The sequence below is a fragment of the Pinus tabuliformis genome, chromosome 1_1 (assembly GCF_031772625.1).
Source record: "Pinus tabuliformis cultivar Carrire ecotype Pingquan chromosome 1_1, CPIR1, whole genome shotgun sequence".
Taxonomy (NCBI): domain Eukaryota; kingdom Viridiplantae; phylum Streptophyta; class Pinopsida; order Pinales; family Pinaceae; genus Pinus; species Pinus tabuliformis.
In genome coordinates, this window is record NC_142297.1 from 793,399,960 (window position 1) to 793,415,996 (window position 16,037).

At 35.2% G+C, this 16,037-nt stretch overlaps 1 protein-coding gene across 1 annotated transcript in view; it reads right to left on the reverse strand.

Annotated features, from left to right (window-relative positions):
• Window positions 1-16,037, reverse strand: part of NRPC2 (nuclear RNA polymerase C2) — a 292,525-nt gene that overhangs the window by 192,586 nt on the left and 83,902 nt on the right. The window lies entirely within an intron of this gene.

Here is a 16,037-nt window from a genome sequence, read left to right on the forward strand (position 1 = left end):
TAATATAATAATATTAAATTTTAATAATTATATTTTATAAATTATAAATTTATAATTAATAATATATATGAAATTTGAATTTGTATATTTTTTCAACTTTAAACAAGAAAACTTTAATGATAATCATTTAAATGGGACAGATTTTGTCACACACAGCTGACTGAGATACACTAGCCAAGTTTCCTACAAACTCAGGAGTACGCTCAAAAATCCTAAAGTATTCTGAGTTCTCAAAGACTCAACATTTTAAACTTTATTTTATTGGGCTGCCTTGTGTGTTTGGTGGGACAGCAGTGAAATATATGCTGCCAGCAGCCATAATTTATACTTTAATGTAGCCACAAGCCTTAAAAAAAACCACAGAATTTATATGTTAATGACAAATGTAATGATTCAATTTTTCAAAAATTAAAATATATATACTATGAACTGTTTTTCCTGAACAAATTCTGAACCATTTAATTGGATTTTGTTGATCCATGGTGAAATTACATTGCAAGGGCAAGCAACACCATTGTTAGAGGGTAGATAATGAACTGGCTTGAATGTTGTGTAGATGATTGAGTTGAAAATTTGAAATACATTCTCACTGAACGGTTTATATTGTAAAGAATAGCACAGAGCTATATTCAGTGTATGAATGCAATTATGTAATGCCATTCATTAATGCAAAAAATGATGAAGATTTTCTGCGCTTTATTAATCTAATTGCAACTATTTCAGGTTAAAAGAACTGAAACGTATACTTCTCATATTATAGTATATAGTATAAAAAATTAAAAATTTAACAAGTCTGGGCTGAGTAGAGGTAAGTTTGTGGCATTGTCATCTCTATTTAGGGCTTCGGTTGGGTAATGGAGTCTGCATAGGGAGGCGGAGGTTTGTTCCTTAGTGAACAGTGAGCTGTTTTGTGTAAACAGTGGCATGAATCAAGCCCTACAACTTAGCGTTTGACAACAACAAGGAGGAGGGACTATGCCGCAGTTGTAGGAGGCAAATTGATTGTATAAAAGTGGACTGACAGTTGTGGCTCATGTTGCAGACAGTCTGAAACAGTAAGAAATTGTGACATTCATTCCGGCAATTCTGCTTAATGTAGTTGAGCCCCTGTGGGTGTTCACTGTTCAAATGTGTAATATAATGCACCTATATTTTTCACACGCGGGTCTTGTGAAACTTTTTCATGGAATAATAAAATTGAAAACGAAAACTTGTAAATACCACTGCCGCTGAAGCTGCTCTATCCACTGCCGCTGAAGCTGCCCACTGCTGCTGAAGCTGCCCACTGCCGTCGGAAATGGTAAACGGGGACGGCTCAAGCCTCAACCAAATGGAAAAAACTTAAAAGTTAAATGAAATCAGTAATCACGTATCAAATATTTGTTTGTGTGCGTTCATAAAGAGTTAAAGTCTTAAAGATTTAGGGTTTTTTAAGTTTTTTACCTTTGTTATAAGTTATTTTTTTAATTTCAATAAAAAAAATTATTTGAAAATTAAATTTTTAATATAGTTTTTTTTTATGAAGAACCCAAAGAACCCAACCCGAAGAACCCGAAGAACCCAAGAACCCGTTAAAGGAAAAGAACCCAATTTTTTTTTTGAAGAACCCAGTTCTTCATGGAAGAACCCGGTTCTTCTGGGTTCGTCTGGGAAGAACCCCTACCCGAATCCGATACTTGGGTGCGGGAACCCGGGACGGATTCGAGAACCCCACCCCCGGGTGCGGGTACCCGTGCAACATAGGTAATAAGGTTTTACACTGATGTATAGGACATTGTCTCACTTTTATGTACTGATATTGAACAATATCAAGCAATTTGTCTCTCTTCTCTCTCTGCAAGTAGTATGCTATTGTGTGTGTGTGTTATTGTGCATTACTTGACATGGTATCAGAGCCACTCAGGAGGCAACGGGGGAAGCACAATGAAAATGAAAAGTGTTCAGGGAATAATGTGGGCACGTCAACACAAAGAACAAAGCTCTGGATTGCCATACATTGATGTTGAATATAAGGCGAGGGCATAACAAAGTGAAGGCACACAAAAATAACACCAAGCACAGAGCCACAACAAATCAAAAAGATGACATATTTTCTATTTGGTAGATTAAAGATTGAATGGAAATTTAATATATTAAAAAGGCTAAGAACTTGTCAGGGGGAATAAGAAAATAATACAACATCCTATAAAGGAGAGGGAAAGAAAATGCAGTGTCTCTAGAAATCAAATGACCCAATGTACAAATTGCAGCCTGTCATAGAGAAACCAAAACATAATCAATGCAATGAGAAAGAGAAATCACATGCATAGGATGTGCATGAATTTTGAGTCTTTGGTCAATGCTAAGGTTAAGGGTCTATTAGGTGACTTCCACACACCTAGACACTTAGGCCTATGCAGAAGTACCTGCCCGAGCTACAAACATCAACAATTTATGAGTGGGACATCCTAATATTCAACTTTGGGGCCCTACTAAAACTATGTAATGAATGGTAATATAAAAAAAAAATCAAAATATTTGAGAGTAGTTCCAATTTCTTTGGATTTTGTGGGGAAAGTAGAATTTTAGATCCTATTCAAAATGCAGCAGGCTCAACACTTTTTATGATTTCAAGATTGGTAGGATTGCAATGTTTCCATTGGATTTTGTCATGTATGGAAGTATGGAATTAGCATTTAATCAAGAGCACCAAGCCCTCTATGTACCACGATGTTGGTCACATAGATTGTTGAATTGCTTTGTCATGACCCTAGAAAAAATGTACCCTTCACTCAAGCAAAATCAATGATTTGGCACATTAATCTTTTTCTATCTTATTTTAATGCTTGGAGGGTGATATTGATGATGATGATCCCAATATAGGCAATGAATTTGATGATATGTAGTTATTTGTTGTAGCATGATGTTTTTGAACTCTAGAGGCTATTTATAGTCTCTTTTGGATGCATTTTCGATTTCGGGATGGATTACACTCATATTTTAGTTATATGCATCCTTGCTAGATATGAGAAAATTTGCATTTTGTGCATAATGCTTGGATTGATATGGATGCACATGTATATATATGTTTTTTTTTCAAAATTTGAATATTTCATGTATTTTTTCATTCAGTTTTTTCCGATTCCACTCTAGTTCACATTTTTGGGGCTGATCGATTCATGACCGATCTAGTTCTGATAACATTGGGGAAAAGTTTTGCAATGACACAAAGACCAAGAACAATTGAGATGGGAAAGAAAGCGCAAATTGCTTGGGTGAAAATTAGAAGCAATCATCTAAGGGATGAATCTAACTTGCTTATTAGAAACAATCATCTAAGGCTTGAATTAAATGTTGCACAAAGCAGGGACGTTTTTTGAAAGCAAAGCATTGGAAGCATCATTTTCCAAAAATCCTCTAAAGCGAAGCATCCTATATATATATATATATATATATATATATATATATATACATCGAGTACCAAATTATTTGCAAAAATATATCAAAGCATGCATATTGTTCACTAATCAAGATAGAAATGGCATCCATAGTACATTAATGATTAATTATTCAAGCATTAACCATCTAGAATCTAGATTCCTCTCATGTTGTCTAGTGTTGGCCTCTACTTCAATTCTCTAAGGATATTAGTCAACATTGCCCAATTTTGATCAAATTGCCTAATCCAAGTCTTATAATATGGTAGAAAAAGCTTAACATGCCTAATGAATGATTTTGACTTGAGTGAACAATACCATTTTTGCTACGGCCATGACAAAGGAGTTCAACAATCAACACCACCAACATTGGGCTACATATGGGCTTGGTGCTCTTGATTAAATGCCAATCGCAAACCCTCATACATGATATAATCCAATGAAAGCTACAATCCCATTGATCCTAAAATCCTGAAAATTGTTAAGCCTGTTGAATTTTGAATGGGATACGAAATTCTATTTTCTCCATATGAAGTCCAATGAAGTTGGAACCACTATCAAACGTCCTAAGTCATTTCACGGTAATGTTCAAAATTTAAGTAAAAGTGACTATTACTAAATAAAAACACAACTGCAATTTCACCAAAAACTAATCACAGGAAATAAGAAAATGTTATACACATAAAAATTGGACACCAATATTTTGGACAAAATAGTCCCTAGCAATGTTGCACGAAGCGGAAGCGAAGCGGGGACGTGGAAGCGTCATTTTCCAAAAATCTAGGAAAGCGAAGCGTCTGCTTATATATATATATATATATATATATATATATATGCATTTACACTCAAAACAAACATCCCAAATACCAAATTAGTTGTAGAAGACATGAAAACATGCATATTTTTGCATAAATCAAGATAGATATAACATCCATTGTACATTAATGATTAATTATTCGAGCATCAACCATTTAGATGCATCAACCATCTAGAATCTAGATTCTTCTCCTCTTGTCTAGCCTTTGCCTCTACCTCGATTGTCTAGGGATATTAGTCAACATTGCCCAATTTTGATCAAACTACCTAATCCAAGACTTAAAATATGGTAGAAAAAGCTTAACATGCTTGATCGATGATTTTGACTTGATTGAAAGGTAATTTTTTGCTAAGGGCGTGGCGCGTGACAAAGGAGTTCAACAATTAACACCACCAACACTATGGTACATATAGGGCTTGGTGCTCTTGATTAAATGCTAATCGCATACCTTCATACTTGATATAATCTAATGAAATGCCACAATCTCATTGATCCTGAATTCTTGAAAACTGTTAAGTCTGTTGAATTTTGAATAGGATATGAAATTCTATTTTCTCCATATGAAGTCCAATGAGGCTGGAACCACTCTCAAACATCCTGAGTCATTTCATGGTAATGTTAAAATTTTAAGTAAAAGGATGAAAATGAAAAATAAAGGAGAATGTCACTTTTACTTTAAGAATTTAACATTAACATGAGGGAGCATCTGCTATATTTATATTTTTTTTTGCCTTCATTCGTCACCCTAACCCAACGTGGACCCACCCCCAACAAGCAAACTCACCTAAAATTAAAAAACAAAAAAAAAAAATGAAAAAAAAACAATTTTCTAAATGCTTTTCCGAAATCGTACGCTTCCTCCTCCGAAGCGCCACGCTTCCGACGCCTGAAGCGTCGTATGAAGCGCGCTTCGGCGCTTCCGTACCACGCTTCCGAATTTCCAGGAAGCGGCAAAAATTTGGAAGCGGCGCTTCCGTACGGGACGCGCTTTCGGGCTTGGAACCGTGGGGGGGGGACGCTTCGTGCAACATTGGTCCCTAGAGAAACCCCAATGTGATGAAAACTAGTTCTCAGATGAGGTTTTATTATTAATACCTTCAACAATAAATCTACAATGGGGAAATACAACTTTCTTGCCTCTCATTGGCAAAAGCTCCGACAAAATAATTTCTTAACTTTTGCAAGTCAAATTGAACCTCTGGAAGATAATCGTCCCAGTGGAAACAACTTGTCCCAACTCTGGCAATTTGCACTGCCTCACAATGGCAACTCGCACTACATTAGCCAACTTGTACTGCCTTCTGGAAATGCGCATTGCCTCCAAGAAATTATTCTGGCAAGATAAATTGCCTCCACTAACTCGCTAAAGCCACTCGCACTACCTCAATCAACTCACACTACCTTTTGGTAATTTGATTTGTGACTCCGACAACTTGCACTGGAAAACTGACTACTCGCTCTAGGAATTTCGGCCTCCCATTGTAGAAATAAATCAGCCTCCTCTATCTCAAACAATGGAAGCAACTGTGAAGAATTCTCTCCTACTAATTCTTCCTCGATCACCACCGTTGAAACCCTCGTTGGTGTCTCCCACACTATCACTTTGTCCTTGATATAATTGTAAATCTGTTCTCTTGAACAATTCAAATTGATCTCCAAAGGTCACATCAATCTCCTCTTATAATCTATCATTGAAGAATCAACGACGACCATCTCACTCCAATCAATGGCTAAGATCGTTTTAACTTTCTCAAATCACTTTTCTAGAAGCCACTAGAGAAAAATCATTTTTTCTCAATTAATCCCGATTAATTAACCCATTTCCCTCTTAGCGAGGAAGGTGTTTTCCACAACTCCCAACTTATCCCTGAAGAAAACAAACTTTACTTTACCCAAGGTCTTCATTAGAATATCTGGAACTATTTTATCTGTGGAAACATATTATAGTCGAGTTGATCCGTGCTGTACACAAATCCCTGATGAAGTGGTACCGGATGTCAATGTGGTTCGACCTATCATGAAACACCGGATTCTCAGAGAGCTTGATGCAACTCTGAATATCACAGTAGATACTAGTCAATTCCAACCTCTGACCAAATAGTGCCACTAGCAGCTTCTGAAGTCATATAGCCTCACATGCAATCATGCTTGTTGCCATGTATTCTACTTCCACAAAACCTAGTGCCACGCACTTCTGCTTCTTGTTGTACAAAGATACAACCCCTAATCCAATGTTGAAGCAACTACTTGAGGTTCTTTTCCAATCCACTGCACTACCTGCCCAGTTTACATATGTATACCCCATCAACCTGACATCATCACCTCGAGTATATCTCAACCAATACTCAATTGTACCTCGTAGAAATCACAGCACATGCTTCGCTACTGTCCAATGCACCCTCTTTGGCTCAACCACGAACTGACTAAGAGTGTTGACCACAAAGCAAATGTCTGGTGACCACTACGTGTCAACAACCCATAGGAGTACACCCCCTTTTTCTGCAAAAGGGATAGCGCCTGATCGATGTGTTTGTGTCGTCTAGTTATCATCATCAGCCTGACCATAATGTTATAATATATACCCATTCTGCATGTATATGATGTAAATAATCTCAATAGAACCGTGTCATGTATGTAACAACCGAAGTAAACTTATCTTTCTAGTGACAATCTCCATTCTGAGAGGTTTTTTGTCTCAACGATCCATTCTCGGATGATCGGTAGAGTTTTCCCCTCCAGTCTTACTCCAAAGCTGGAATGGATTTTGTCGCTAGGATCTTAGGCGAGTCCTAATGTTCTAGATCGAGTCTATGTAAAAGTGATTTGGGATTAATCCTAACTATTTGGTTAGACTATTTTATTACAAATTGTTTGGTTTGTTGGATTATATTTGTGTCGCAAAAATGGGCAGTTTGTGAGGGTCTATTACAAAAGGGTTTTCCCCTTATGATATAAAAAATATGAAAATCATGATGTAAAATGTCTTGGGAATTGGAAAAATAATTTATCCCTTCATAGGTTAATTAATTAAATTTTCTAGCCCAAAATTAATTAAAATCCTAAGCCGGAAATTTAATTAATTCTAGGTCCTAGGTAAATTTAAATTCTCCAAAGGCAAAATTCGTCAGTCCTAAAAATATAAATTTTAAAAAGTCCTAAGACTAAGATAAAATAATTATTTTTCTAGATTTTAAACCTTTGATCCCTAGAGGGAGTTAAGTCAAAGTCAAATTTTTGGGGAAATTAACTCAAAAGTTTTACTTTTGAGTTAATTAAAATTTTCAAATTTCCCCAAATATTTAAATATTTCGACGGTTGAGATTAAAAGAAACTTTAATCTTCATCAACGGTCGATATCGCTTTGACGAGGATCACTCAAACTAGCCATTGGAGGATTTATCTTTAAATAGAAGGTCATTTTTCAGTCAACTCATCCGATCTCTGAATCATGTACTAAGCTCTTAAGTTCTCTTGTATACTTTATTGAATTAATGCAAAAGTCTTTGGGGTTTCAACGTGCTATGGTGTTCCTCTTCATGAACTTATGGTAACATCGTTTTAATTTTTGCTTAATGTTATGTGAAAACTATCAATCAATAGCTCTTTTAGAATAATCTAAATATAGGTACCTTTTTCAGTTTGTTAGATCTAGGGTAACATTCTAAATTTTGATCGAAGTAGCAGGTATCTCTATTTCTTCAAAATTTTATTGTTGTTCTATTTCTCTAATTGGTTTGATGTTTGATCTAGTGTTTGCAGGAGATTTTTTGAGTCTTCATTGAGCGTTTGGGGATAGTTCTCAGTTAGACCAGCCAACTCTCAGCATATATTTCTGAAGAGCCTATTGACCACTACGTGTCAACTACCCATAGCAGTACACCCTCTTTCTTCGCAAAAGGGATAGCGCTTGATCGACATGTCCGTGCCATTCGACTGTCATCATCAGCCTGATCATGTTATGTTGTAAACCCAGTCTGCATGTGTAAATTTGTAAATAATCTTAGCAGATCTGTGTCATGTATGTATTTGCCTAGGTAAACCTAATCTTCTAATGATGATCTACGTTCCGGAAGGTTTTCTGTCTCACCGACCCATGGTAGGTAGAGTTTCTTTCAGCCTAACCCCAAAGCCGGAATGGATTTTGTCATTAGAATCTTAGGGGAATCCTAGTGTGCTTCGAGTCTATGTAAAAGTAATTTGGAAATAATCCTTATTATTTGGTTAGGTTATTACAAATAGCTTGATCTGCTAGATTATATGTGTCGCAGAACTGGGTGGTCTATGAGGGTCTATGTCAAATAAGTTTTCCCCCTTGAGATGTAAAATTGTAAAAGTCATGATGTAAAGTGTCTTGAGGGTTAGAAAATAATTAATCCCCTCATGGGTCCTAAGTCCTAGGTAAAACTCCCAAAGGCTAAGTTCGAGAGTCCAAAAATAATAAAAAATATAAATAATAAAAAAATCAAAAAATAATTAAAAAATATAAAATAATATAAAATAAATAAATAAAAAATTGAAAAATAAAATAAAATAATAATAAGTCAAAGTTTTGAGGAAATAGATGCAAGATTTTAACTTTTTAATATATTTAAAATTTCGACGGATGAGATTAAAAGAGATTTTGATCCTCATCGACGGTTGAGATCACTTTGACATGGATCACTCGAACTAGCCGTTGGGAATTTTTCCTTTAAATAGGGTGTCAGGGGTCATTTGAGATCATTCGAGCTTAGAGTCATGTGCTAAAGAAAGATCTCTTATAGTCATTTTTCATGTGCAATAAAGAAAAACTTTGGGGTTGAAATCTTGCTAGTGTTACTCTTCTAGAAATATTGTAAGATGTTTTATTTATGTGCATGATTTTAATTTCAGCCATTCATGATAGCTTTATGAAGAGTGATTTTAAACACAAGTATATTGTTTAGTCGCTATGGTTTGAATGGTAGTTAAATTTCTGAATATGATGGCAGGTATCTCCATTACATTTGGATTTTATTATCATTTTCTCCTTCTTTCTTAATGGTTGAAGTAAGTTGTGCAGGAAATCCTTTTTTTTCAGATTACCGGGCATTTGGGGAAATTCTCGGTTGAACCAGTCAACTCCTGGATTGCATTTTCTGAAGAGCCCAGCTAGTTTTGATCCCGCACTTATCATTAGAATTTCTATTGCGGATGCATGAAGGATTTTCTAAAGCACCTCATCTAAAATTTTAAAATTTCGAAAGTATTTCTATGGCATACTGACAAATCTGGCTATTTAGAGCCTTTAAACTGTGAATATTGTAATTATTTAGTTGGTTTTAGGGTTTTTAGTTTTGTTTCTTGCACATTTTATTTCTAGGTGTTCGGTTTTGTTATTGCAAGTTGCAGATCGGAAGAAAACATTTTATCTGAAGCCAAATCTAGGCCCTGGAGAGTAAGATTTGGCCTCAAGTTCAGTTCTCGCAGAAATATTTACTTCATATCTGGAAAATTTTGCGAGGTTTTCATTAGACAATCCGAAACAGCTGATTCAAAACTTCAAGAGTCCTGGGGGCTACTACCTTGCCTTGCGTCCTCTGCTCCAGCATTCTGTCAGATCCATGCTATCTCTTCATTTACTGCCAGATCTGCACGCAGTCCCAACTCCTACGCTGCAGTCCTTCAACTCCTTTATGCTGGTCCTTTCTCACCTCTCCCACGCTGCCTGTCACCCTGCATCCCTCACAAGACACCTGTGTTCCATTTTCTTCAAGATGCCTCACGCAGCTCCTAAACGCTTAGCTCCATTTCATCGAACTACCCTTCCACACATTTCCTTACAACTCTCTTCTGTTGTTCTGTCTGCATCTCGATCTCCTCTACGTTGCCATCAAACACTGCCAAACCTTCATCACAGCCTCCATTCAAGCTTTTGACAACTCCACGCAACCATTATTGCCCTTCGAGTCACCTACGTATTTCATTTTCTCTCCACGCGAACCCCTCATCATCGAACCGTTGATTCTCCATGCCTCTGTCTGCCATTCTTTCATCCCTATCCGCAACCTCTGGCTTGCTCAATTTCTTCTGCCGCCGTCCAGGTTCCTCCACACCTGCAAACAGCAAACAATCAACAAAAGAAAAATTCGAATTCTTTTTGGTATGCCATTAGGTTAGGTTTCATTTTATTTAATTTCGGCATGTATATAAAAATTTCTTTTTAGTATCATTTGACTTTTAGGGATAGATAGATGTAGCTTAAGTGTTAGCGTATTTAGCTTTATTTTAACTTTTCAACTCAAATTTTAAAAATATAAATAAAAAAATTTAAATACGGTTAGATTTAATTTGTTTCATTTTATTTTTCTTTGTTTTATTTTGATCAATAAAAATTTTAAATTAGATCTCTATGTAGATTAGATTTTGATTTTTTTTAGTTTGGTTTTAGTTTCAGTTTAAGTTTATTTTTCATTTAGCTTATAGATTTCATAAAAAATTTCAAATTTTTTGTTTCCATTTAGATTTAGATTTTTGTTTATTCTTAATTTTAATAAAAATAAAAATCATTAAAAAATCAAAAAAAAAAAATCAAAAAATTTCAAAATTAAAAATCTAAAAGTTAAACTTTTATTTGTTTTATTTAGATTTAGATTTATTTAAAAAAATAAAAATTATATATTTAAAAATTTTAAAAAATAAAATAAAAAATAAAAAATTTGAAAAAAGACTAATTAAAAATTGGAAATCCCTTATAAAGTCTTTTTTCTGTTGTGCTATAGTTAAATGTGCTTAAATGTTTATATCTAGAGATTAACTATTTGAAATTGGTTAGCATTTAAATTTTGTGGTTGCTTAAAGTATTTGATCTTTTGAAATTTAATTGCTAGAACTTTGTGCATCTTTTGAATATCTTGCATCTAGTAAAATTAATCATTGCTTGGATTATATAATGCTCGTTACATGTTTGATATTTTGTAAATATTTTCAAGCAATTGTTAAATTACTTCATAAGCAGCAGCAGCTAATTAATTACTTTGTTTTCATTAACTCCATAAGGCACTGATCTTAAGCATTTAAAGGTCTAATCAAATTCTAACATCGATCAAGTGCTAGCTTCCCCCTGCTGTGTCTCCCAAACCAGTTGGTTTCCAGTTGGTCATCTTTTTTCCCATAGGGTCTACCCCCCTTAGCCTGCTTCAGGGAGACAGCTTAAATGGAGGGATCGGGGATCAGGATGACAGCCCCCGGTCTAAGCGTTGTTGTGTTGCCTGGACAATCTGTACGACAACAGAGCCTACTTCACATAAGCTCTAGGACTTATCCTAAGATTAAATTATTTTTCCTGTAGGGTGTTTTTGGGCTAGTACCTCTCCAAAATTTTCAAAATTTATTTTAAACAATTGAGGAAAATTGATAGATCTGGTTGTTGAGAGCCTTAGATTATCAGATCTGGTAACGGAGTTGAACTCATACTCCTCAGATCTAAAAGATCTACCATCTATGTGCATAGATATGTTATTTTTCTTAGATTTTCAGACTTGGGTTTCTGGGGTTTTATTTATTTTTGTATATCTAGGTTTTGGGTCTTTTCTTGTTGTCATCCAGCTGCAGATCTGAAGGAGAATTTTTATTTGAAGTCAATTCTAGGCCCTCAAGGGTAAGATCTGGCCTCAATCATTTGCAGGGGCATTATTCCAAATTATTTTCAGTTTGAGGATTTCAGAGTTTAGATCTGAAGTTTTTTTACAAGAGTTTCGACGCAGATTTTAAACAGAAGAATATATCATTTTAATCAAAAATTTCTAGGAAATTCTCTTAGGTTTTTGGCTACTATTTTTCTCCTATATGTTGCCTTATTGAGCCTCTCTTTTTTGCTGCGATTTTCTCTTCTCTAGAAAAATTCGAGAATTTTTGCTACTTGCATTTTTGTTTTCCTTCTCTTCATCTCTGCATCCTCATCTCCTTGTTGCCTAAATTCTTCTTTCGCACTGCCATACGTTGTTGTAGCCTCCCTCTTCGCAACTCCTTCAACCTGCAAAAAAACCCTCATTTCCCTCAACTTCCTAACCCCTCATGCGTCCAAACTAACCCTCGCATCTATTTCCCTCTCCACATTCATCTCCTGCATACCTGCAGACCTGCCTACTCCCTCCATCCGCAGCCATGCTAAACCTACAAATCATAAAACACAAATCCTACCCATGGCTCTCTCCAACATTGCCTCCATGTTGTGTCTTTCATTATCTTCGCAGCTCCCTCCTCCGTGGCCATATACTAACTCGCTGTGGTCGCATACCTTGCCGCTGCCCAACTGCTTCTCCTCTCGACCTGCTCCAGTTCCTCTCTGCTGTTGTCCAAACCTGCATACGCACAAGCAAACAATTCGTTTTCATTTTTTTTTATTTTGTTTGATCTTTGGGTTAGGGTTAGATTAGGTTTGATTTGTTTACGATTTTCTTTTTTTCTTTCCTAACGTTTGTTAAAATTTAAAAAGGCAAAAAAGATTTTAAATTTCGGCGTGAGATTTTAATTTTAGTTTGATTTTGTTTTATTAAATTTCGTTTTCTTTTATGACATTTTGATTAAGTTGTTAGTTTAATTTTTAACTTTGAATTTTTTTTATCTTGAATTTCATTTTGTCTCATTTTTCTTTTACTATTATTTTTTTTGTTTAAAAATACTAAAAAAAAAAATTATGACTTTGAAATTTTGAATGAAATAAATCAAAGGCCCCACGCTTTCACATTTAAAAAATTATTTTTTTATGTGGCCTATGGCCCATTAAAAAATTTAATTTATTAAAGTCTTTTTGATCTTTTACATGTGTCACATTAAAAAAATCTTAATTAATCATTGGCCACATTAACTTTCTTCATAAAACTTAGCACATCGAAGAATTTTTCCTAAGGAATAATTAAACTGTTAATCTAAAGTTCCTTCTTGGTGCCTTTTTGTGTTAGGGGTAAAACCTCTAAAAGAAAACTTTTGTGGTATTAAATATTTCGACTTCTCCATAGTCAAACACACTTAATTTTTAATCGTATCTAAAGATTGACTATAGGAAAGCGTCAAATTTTCCTAGATTTGGGTCACTAAGCACAAATCATTTTAATTCTAGGACTGTGAATTGTTTAGCATTTAAATTTCAAGTTTTTTCAAAGTATTTAGATCTCTAGAAATTTAATTGCTAGAATATTTTGCATCTATTGAGATTGATCATCATATTAATTTCTTGAATTATTCGATGTTCATTGCATGTTAAATATTTTGTGAATATTTCGAGTAATTATTAAAGTACTTTGTCGTGGAATTGTAATTAATTGCATAACTTTGTTTCCTAAGCTGAGTATTTTTTGAACATCTGTTGGCATTGATATTAAATTGTAAGGAAATTTTTTGTTCTCTTTGAGCTATAATTGTATCAAAAAGATTTGAAGTAAGCTTGTAGTTTAATTGTGATACCTTCAAGGGTTTATTTTTAAGTCTTCATCCAGTAAAGTGAACATCTCATTTTGGTGATTAAGGACTTTCGCGACACAAGCATTTCTGATCCTCAAGTCTAACTTCATCTCATCATCCTGTGCACTTGCATTTTAAGTTAGTTCTGGATAACTAAAATTTACTTCCAAACATAAGCTTGGTCGATAGAGAGATAGGTATCCATCCATCTTTGCTTGAGAAGCATGCTTTTAATAGTACTTAAAACAGTGACCTTGTAGTCGTCAGAGCCACAGCTCTCTGCAGCGCTGGAGGCACCAGATTTTCACGAGGTATCGTTAATCACACCTTAGTGTGCTTCACCTTATCTTCTCTTTGCCAATTACTACGAAATCAGGCTCAACACAGAAAGGATCGAAGGATTAAAACTAAGATAGACATTTAACTAAAATTAACCAAGATTCTTGCATCTCACATTAGTTTTAGGATCTGCATTTCAGATAAGACAGTGATTCATCTAAGCAGCAGTTGCTAATCGATTACTAGGTCTTCATTTCCCTAACAGGATTGTTGACTCCATAAGGCACGGGTATCAATCGTTTAAATTTAATCAAATCCTGTAAGTCTTGCTAAATCTTAATCAAGTACTTGGTCGCTTCACTGTGTCTCCCAAATTGGTTGGTTCCCAACTAGTTCTCTTTCATTCCATTTCCATAGGGTCTACCGCCCTTAGCCTGCTATAGAGAGACAGCTTAAACGGAGAGATTGGGGATCAGGGTGACAGCCCCCGATCTGAGTCGTTTTCGTGGTGCCTAGACATTCTGTGTGGCAACATTTTTTGGCGTCATTGTCGGGGACCAATTTATTGGACCTTGGCTTTACGACATTCGACATTCATCTCATTTCATTCTTCTCATCCTTTCGTCCCTCGCCAAGATAAGTTCCTTGTCCTCGGTTCCTTTTATTGACTTTTTTCTTTGCATTTGGGTTATTTGAAGTTATATTTTTGTCCGAGTGGCAACTCCACTTCCTTTATCTTCTACAAGAGTGTGTACTAGAAGACATCCAAGTAGCTTGGTTAATCCTGCTCCTGATCCTGAAAGGGCTCTTAGAATATGATTACACAAGCTATCTTCTCGTAACTTTCTTGTTAATCTCGGACAAGAAGCTCTCTCTGATATCCATTTGCCTTTTCCTAAAGCACGACATCATGGACGTGTTCGCCCCTTGTAACTTTGCTAACATTCAAGGTTATCCCAATGATCTTCTAGACAATGGGATGGATAAATTGCCTGCCTTTCAAGGTAATAATGCAATTAGTGTTAATGCTCATCTGAAAGCTTTTGGTTCTTGGCTAGGTAAGTATGCGAGGGTTCCTGATTATAATCATGAAGATGTAAAAATGAGCCTTTTTGTTCTTATCTTAGAGGGAGATGCTTTGGATTGGTTTACAAAAAACCCTAATGATTCATTTGATTCTTTGCAATTGATTAATACTGCCTTTAAGGAAAAGTATGGAGATAAGAGAAAAGAGAGGCATCTCATAAAAGCTATCAGTGTCATTAAAAAAAGAAAATGAGACCATATAAGAATTTAATAAGAGGTTTAATGATATTATTAAGGAATTACCTCAAGATTATAAACCTCCTGATAAATCTCTTCAGGACTTCTATATCGATGCATTTAACTCTGATACTTCTTATGAATTGAGACGTGCTAAACTTCCTAATTATAAGGATTGTCAAGCCTTAGCAATAGAGCTTGAAAAAGATAAGAAGGCATCTGGGAAGACTGAAATCCCAGGTTTTGATAAGGCTTCAACAAAACTGAAAGAACCTAAAGGAAACAAGGTTAAAGAGTCTGATGACGACCCTATTCAAAAATTACTGCCAAAAATTGAAAGCATGGAGCTTAACCAAGCGAAATTAATCTCTAACAATGCTAAGGAAATAACTACTTTGCAGTCTAGGTTGGTCCAAATGGAAAGAGCTCAAACATAGAATTTCCAGCCTAGAAATAATAATAATAATCGAAATAATAATACTTGGCAGAAGAAAGGTCAATCTAGTGAGCAAAGACCGCCTAATCTGCTTGAATCTACTAACTTGGTCGATGAAGCTCTGCCTTATTATCAGGCTTGTGATGCTCTTCATGAGGACGCTACTTGCCCCACAGTTAAAAGGATTTTGGATAGTGGAATGTTTGGGGCAAGTAATCAAATAAATGTAGTGGGTAAAGAGTTTTCTTTGTCTATGGAAGATTGGATGGAAGTTAAGGAAAGCAGTTCAGATGTTATGCCTTCCACATCATCTTTAAGGATAAATAATTTTGATCATGAAAAGGATATGATGGTTAAATTATTTGGTGAAAAGCCTTCTCCAAAGCAAGTCATGGAAATTGCTAAA